General features: G+C 38.3%; 1 pseudogene; it reads right to left on the bottom strand.

Moving 5' to 3' along the window:
* Positions 1-5,875: 5,875 nt before the first annotated feature.
* Positions 5,876-7,332, bottom strand: LOC136208120 (serine/threonine-protein kinase AtPK2/AtPK19-like; annotated as a pseudogene).
* Positions 7,333-7,550: the final 218 nt, after the last annotated feature.

Below are 7,550 nucleotides of genomic sequence, written 5' to 3'. Positions count from 1 at the left end.
TTAGGATATACCTTTTAATACAAGAGACCATGGGTTCAAATCCAATGAAATTTTTTTTTAAAGATGTATTTATTTATTAAATTTTCTACATCCTCTTTAAGTTCTTGAAATTTTTAAACTTTTTTTTTTCCTATATCAGTTTTTTTTTTATTTTACTTTTGAAACTCAAAAAAACTTAATTGTTATTTTATAAAAATTATAAAAAATTCATAATTAAAAATATATTTTATATAAGAAATTAACGTTAGATTTATAAAACATTAAAAATATCTACTACTTTTAAACCGAGCAATTTCCATCTTTTACCATTTAACTCATCAAAAGGATGAAGTTTTAGGGTGCTCGAGGCAAAAAAAATAAATAAATAAAAAATACAACCATGATGGGCTGAACTTCGGAAGCTAATTCTGACTGCAAGGCTAAAATTTTCCATCCAAACGTAAATTCCTGGCTCCGCTACTGTATTCCATTCTATACATCTAATTAAAGTAGGAATTTTTTTAAATAAATTATAAAATTACTCTTCACTATTTTCTCTCATTTCTACGATGTGTCCAATTACATTCAATAATTTAAAAATTTCAATTGTCCCGTGAATTTTTAAAAATTTATAATTATTTTTTATTTGATATTTCATTTTTGACACGTAACGGAGTGTGTCTCCCATTTTCTTCATCTAACAATAATAGGAATTCCAGCTATATAAAATTGGTACTGAACTACAATTTTATATAGATTCTTAGCATCGAAAACTAGTGGTTGGACCCAGTAATCTTTCCTTTGTTTGGGTGTTTGATTTTCAATCATTAAAAACTTACAATATTTACAGTTACAGAGCATTCAAGCGTAATTTTCATATTTAAAAAACACAATCTTTCAATTTTAGTGGAATAAATTGCATCGTCTCTCTCTCTGCTAGGGTTTTGAGGAACTTGCCGCCGCTTCTCTTACCTTCCGCCCGATCTTCGTTTCCCGGCCGCCGCTTTTCTTCTCTCCGGCTATGTGATCGATATGTGATGTGAACGTATGGCTCTGGTAGGGTTTTTGAGGAACGAGCCGCCGCTTCTCTTCTCTTCCGCTCGATCTTCCGCTTCTCTTCTCTCCGTCGCCGTCGGTTTTCCCTATAGCCGCCGTTGTATCGGATCTATTTGGTTCATGGGTTATCGCGGATCTGTTCCGTCTGTCGGTAGCCGATCTGATCGCCGCCTGCTTCCTGCCGCCGTCCACTCGCTGCCGGTCGATCGGCTCTGTTGATGAGAATACTGGTTTACTGGTTTAATATGATTTTCTGCTGATAATTATATAAATATTAATATATATATAAAATCTAAAAATAAAATCTATTTCTCTCCAACTTTGTGAGAGTCGTCTTTCTCTCCTTTCTCTGTGAGAGTTGTTCAGGTTCAAGGTTCAGGCATAAATCGTTCATTCAATTATTTGTTCGTAGTTCTTTATCAATATTGCTGGTTGGAATCTGATTCATTAGTCAATCGATTCATTGAGGGGCAAGTTATGGAAGAACAAGTAGAAAACATACAAAGCTTGGACGATGAGTTCGAAGAGTGGGATCTGTTTAACACGGGAGAGAAGGAGAAGGGATCGAAAGATCCGGGGTTGATCCTGGTTGGACGTTTCGTAACTGATCGGTCTGTATTATACATGGCTATGAAAAATAGATTGGCAGGAATATGGCGCCCCAGAAGAGGAATTGCAATCAAGGAGCTCACTCAGAATTTGTTCTCCTTTGAATTTTACCATGTGGTGGATAAGACTAGGGTTCTTTCTGGAGGTCCATGGTCGTTTGATAATAATACTCTAATCTTAAACGAGTGGAGACTTGGATCAAATCCTGAAAATGTTGATCTTAATGCAATGCTCATATGGATACAAATCCATGACTTACTAGCGGGATCGATGTTTGAAAATATTGGTCGTCAAATCAGTAACTTCATGGGTTCTTTCTTGGAGTATGATCCAAATAACAACAGCGGCACCAGAAGACAGTTCATGAGGATTAAGGTATCGGTGGATGTTAGAAAACCATTAAAGCGCTTTAAAAAGATTAGACGCTCTTAGAGTGATTGGTCCTTTATCCGGTTCAAATACGAACGTTTAGGGAACTTTTGTTATCTATGTGGTATACTGGGCCATTCTAACAGATTTTGTGAAGCGCTATTCGATGAAGAGATTGACCCCACCAAAAAGGAATGGGGAGATTAGTTGAAAGCACCAATAAGGAGTGGAGGCGATCAAAGTGGATCAAAATGGCTCAGGGAGTCGGGGGAAGATCAGAAAGGGCCAGAATCAAGTAGAGGAAATCATAAAATGATTTGTCAGGAGGATGCAAGCTTGATAGAGAAGAATAAACACAAAGGAGTCATTTCAAGGGTTGAGAAGGTATCATTACAAAGGATTACACAAACAATTTCGATGGGTTTTACCCAGGAAGGCACAGCCAAAGGTGTCGATATTGACATGATTGATGAAGAGTATGGACTAGAACTTCAGGATGACAGGAAAAGAAGACGTGATGAAGGAGGAAAGGGAGTTACGATGGAAGGAGGAACTAAGAACTCGACATTACAATCTAAGGCGACTACAGACAATACAAGCAACAAGGAGAGCCTTATTTCTAGCATTGATATGAGACATTCTTCTAAAAATGAATCGGCGAGGCCTGAGGTTCAGGCCCGCCGGATATTATGAATTGGCTGAGTTGGAACTGCAGGGGGCTGGGAAACACCCGTGCAGTTCAGACATTGGGGGATTTGGTGAAGTCTCACAATCCCGATATTGTTTTCCTTATTGAGACACTAGTTACTCAAGACAAAATTACGTTTATAAAACAGAAGTTAAAGTTTGGTGGTGGTTTTTCTGTGGATAGAAGAGGCCGAAGCGGGGGGTTAGCTGTCTTATGGAAGGAGGATATTGACCTTAATATATCCTCCTTCTCCTCACATCATATTGAAATGATCATAAACGACAAAGAGATGGGTCATTGGAGATGCATTGGGTTCTATGGACAAGCTGGCCGAATCAGGCATGAGGAGTCGTGGGATCTGCTACGTAGGCTCAAAACTTTATCCACTCTGCCTACTATTATGATTGGTGACTTCAATTGTCTTCGTGATCCCATTGAGAAGGAGGGAGGGGCGTCCTATCCTATTACTTTATGTGAGGCTTTTAACCGAGCCATTGACAAACTTGGCTTACAAGAGATTAATCTGATTGGAAGTCAATTCTCTTAGGAAAGGAGCCGCGGTTCACCAAATTGGGTTCGTGAGAGGTTAGACAGATGTTTTGTGGATGAACGTTGGGCGGAAAAGTATCAGAATGCTTCTTTGAGAAATTGTATTGTTGGTTATTCGGATCATAATCCGATTCTTCTCAAATTAAAAGCTGAACTAGGAACTAGTAGGAAACACAGGTTCCGTTTTGAGATGGCTTGGATCAAGGAGCATGGTTTTGATGAATTCGTAAAAAATAATTGGCCTAATCAGCATAATCTGACAGTTACAGAGAAGCTGGCAGCCTGCGCTGCTTTAATGGAACAATGGGGCAGAACTTATAGGCGGCAATTCTCTGCAAAAATGGCAATGATGAAGCGCTAGATGGAGGTTCTGTGTGATAGGGTGGATACAAACTCGGTAAACAAGTTCCTTGAGGTCAGAAGTAAATTGAATGAATTATTAGCACAGGAAGAGACTTACTGGCATCAAAGGGCAAAAATTTACTGGTTAAAGGATGGTGATCGAAACACTCGATACTTCCATTCTTGCGCACAGGCCCGTCAAAAGAAGAATCGTATCAGCCAATTAATTAATGAAAATGGTAGAAGCATAACAGTACAGTAGAAATTATGCGATCACATCTAATTGCACTTTCAGAACATTTATTCTCCTTCAAACATTACAGATTCGGTGGATTTAAATGTGCTGGATGTTGTAGTGACGGAGGAGATGAATCAGAATTTGGTTAGACCTTTCCTTGAAGCAGAGTTTAAGGAGGCATTGTTTCAGATGTTTCCTGATAAATCCCCAGGTCCAGATGGCCTCAACCCGGGGTTCTATCAACACTTCTGGTCTACAATTGGTGAGGATGTTGTCAGAGCGTGTAAGAGCTGGCTCGACAACTGTGAATTTCCAGATGGTTTAAACACTACAACCGTAGTTTTAATTCCAAAAGGTGATAATCCATTGAAAATCGGGGATTTCAGACCGATTTCGTTATGCAACGTTATTTATAAGGTGTTAACAAAAGTACTGGCAAACAGACTAAAGAAGATCCTCCCTTATATAATCAGCGAGAGTTAGGCGGCTTTTGTCCCTGGGCGATCTATTACTGATTGTGTACAGGTGGGTTTTGAATCTTTACACCACATGAAGAGGAATCAGAGAGGAAAGAAAGGTAATGTGGCTCTTAAAATTGACATTAGCAAAGCATATGACAGACTTGATTGGAGATTCCTCGAAGCTGTTTTAATTAGAATGGGCTTTCAACCCACATGGGTTGAATGGATTAAACTCTGTGTTACATCGATAAAATACCACATTGCTATAAATGGGGACCTGGTAGGTCCTATCTCCCCGGGTAGAGGTTTGAGGCAAGGGGACCCATTGTCTCCTTACCTATTCATCTTGTGTGCAGAAGTTTTATCGAAACTCTTATCTAGAGCTGAAGCCGATAATTTGATCACGGGTTGTAAAATTCATCGCAGAGCACCATTGGTATCACATTTGTTTTTCGCGGATGACAGCTTCTTATTTTTTGGGGCCACTGTAGATGAAGCAGAGGTGATTGCAGACATTCTTGCCCGATATGAAGAAGCTTCTGGTCAAGCTATCAATTTTAACAAGTCCAGTATTTTCTTTAGCCCTAATGTGCATAATGATGCACTAGTACAGAAATGCTTACTTGTGTCGCACTTTTTCAGATTGTTGTGTCGCACTTTTATGCGACACAACAGGGGTGCGACACAAAAATTTTGCATCGCTCTTAAGAGCGACACAATCTACTCATCTGTTGTGTCGTTTGTCACATGCACGCGACACAACATATGATAATTCTTGTGACGCGCTCTAAGGGTGCGCGACACAACATATGATAATTCTTGTAACGCGCTCTAAGAGTACGCGACACAAACTCCCCGGTTAATCTGATACACTTTGTATCGCTCCCTCACCACGCGCGACGCAAAATATTGATTTTTTTTTTAATTTTACAAAATTTTCTAGCATCCGGCATAAAATTTTATAATCAAAATTTATTTGATTTTACATGATATTATAAAACATACACAATAAAACTACAAGTACTACATTGCATATTCAAAATATAATCACAACTTAATTTCTTCAAAACATAGTTGTATATAACAATTAATTCAACTTGTCATATTCAAGTTTGTAGACAAAAAAAACTAGGAAAATAAACAAACGCTAACAATTTCCACAAAAACACTTAAGCAAATATCTACCTACTTGTCATATTCAAGTTTGTAGCCAAATAAACTAGAAAGATAAATAAACACTAACAACTTCCACAAAAACACTAATGCAAATATCTAGCAACTTGTGATTTTGATTATAAAATAATCGGCCCAAATATCTATCTGACCCAACAATTTGGGTAATATGACAACAAACACCAAATCAATAGATTTTACTTGTCCAAACAGAAATTGAGGGATAGATAGTTAGGAAAGAAGAGAGAACTGTGATCATGTGACGAAACATATCAACAAATTGCTTCTGAAATTAAAAATCACTTCAAAAACACTGATTGTTGTTCATCAGCAGCTCAATTAAGTTATGCTCAAAGTCACACACACTAAACAAGTGAGGAAAGAAGTAGGAGCAGCAAGTAGTAACAATTATCAGTAGCTTAAATTTGTCAAAGCCGCCAAGAAAAGAGAAGCAGAATTACGAAAGTAATTGCAAACAAAATTAAAATTAAGACCTGTAATCACAGATGGTTCATGATTGGGACTTGGGCCAGAGGATGCCGTCAAATCAACAGAGATAGTAAGATCAAATTTGTATGAAAGAGTTAGGCTCTGCTTGGATGGGGTTAGAGAAAAGAGCAGGCCTGATTATGGGATTTTGGAGCCCTACTGATAAAAATTAAAGTAGAAAAATTAGTTACCACTTTTTTTATTACATTAATGAATTTATAAATATATCAAATTTCATACTTGTGAAGATGTGAAGATGTGAAACAGCAGATACTATCTTAGCAGTATAAACCCTCGCCTGATCCTCACTGCTCAAGACATGTCAAGAGGCAAAATTAAAACATGTATTATATATCTTCATAAGAAGTCCAAAAAGGTCATACATTATATTATATACCTGAGGATCCCCTGCCGATAGAGATGAAAGAACAGATGACCTCCATTTACAAAATCCAGGATCAAATAAAGCTTAGATTTGGTCTGAGAAGAATTCAAAAAGAAAACGATCAATGTTTTTCATAGAAGCACAAAAATACTAATCAAAACACTTATCAGAAAAACATTCACGGTGAAACACTTATCCCTTTGAGCCTTCATGTAATCGACATGATTCTTTTTAATAATAGCATCTTTTCGCATCACCTTTCATCGCATAAATTCCATCATTGTTACCATCTCCACAATCTCTTACCCTCTTTCTAACTTGAAACACCTTACCAAAATCCCCCTGCCCTACAACTCTCAGGATCTCAAAATCGCTAGGGCTAATCTTACTCCCAACCTACTCACTTTTCCCTTTGCCATCATCTTCAACAACTTCGCTCTCGTTTTCGTTTTCGTTATCGAGATCCTCGACCTGGATTTGGATAGGGAGGGAAGAGGAAAGGGTATAGCGAGGAGAAGGACCCAAGAAGGAGTGGGACCGATTGTGGATAACAAGCGGTTCTGCGATAAAAGCGGAGGAAGAAGAGGAGGAAGGGGTTGAAGTTGAAGGCGATTGTGATTGTGATTGGTTAGGGTGTGGGGTTAATGGGCCAAATACATCAGAGAAATCGAATTCAGGGGCGGTGGTGGAGTTTGGTGGTGTGATTGTGAGCTTCTTGAGATGAGCGGATAATACAGAGTGAATGTTTTTCTTCTGCGAATTGGAAACCATTTTAGGATTTGAGATTCATGATGTTGAAGGATGAAGAGGAAGAGAAGAGTCCGGAATGAAAGAGGGGGATGGCGGCTGCCAAATGATCTCTAACCAAATACATCAGAGAAATCGAATTCAGGGGCGGTGGTGGAGTTTGGTGGTGTGATTGTGAGCTTCTTGAGATAAGCGGATAATACAGAGTGAATGTTTTTCTTCTGCGAATTGGAAACCATTTTAGGATTTGAGATTCATAATGTTGAAGGATGAAGAGGAATAGAAGAGTCCGGAATGAAAGAGGGGGATGGCGGCTGCCAAATGATCTCTAACCTAAGTGAGAATATATCAAGGCTTTTTATTCTTTTAACCCCTCTGATTTTGTTTATTCAGGTTTAGTCCTTGATAATCCAATGTCAGTCAACACATAAAGTTGTTGCTTGGTGTTTCGAATCCTCTGGATAC

Source organism: Euphorbia lathyris, chromosome 10, assembly GCF_963576675.1.
Source record: "Euphorbia lathyris chromosome 10, ddEupLath1.1, whole genome shotgun sequence".
Taxonomy (NCBI): domain Eukaryota; kingdom Viridiplantae; phylum Streptophyta; class Magnoliopsida; order Malpighiales; family Euphorbiaceae; genus Euphorbia; species Euphorbia lathyris.
Note: the sequence above shows the minus strand (reverse complement) of the source record. Positions and strands in the feature narration are given on the sequence as shown.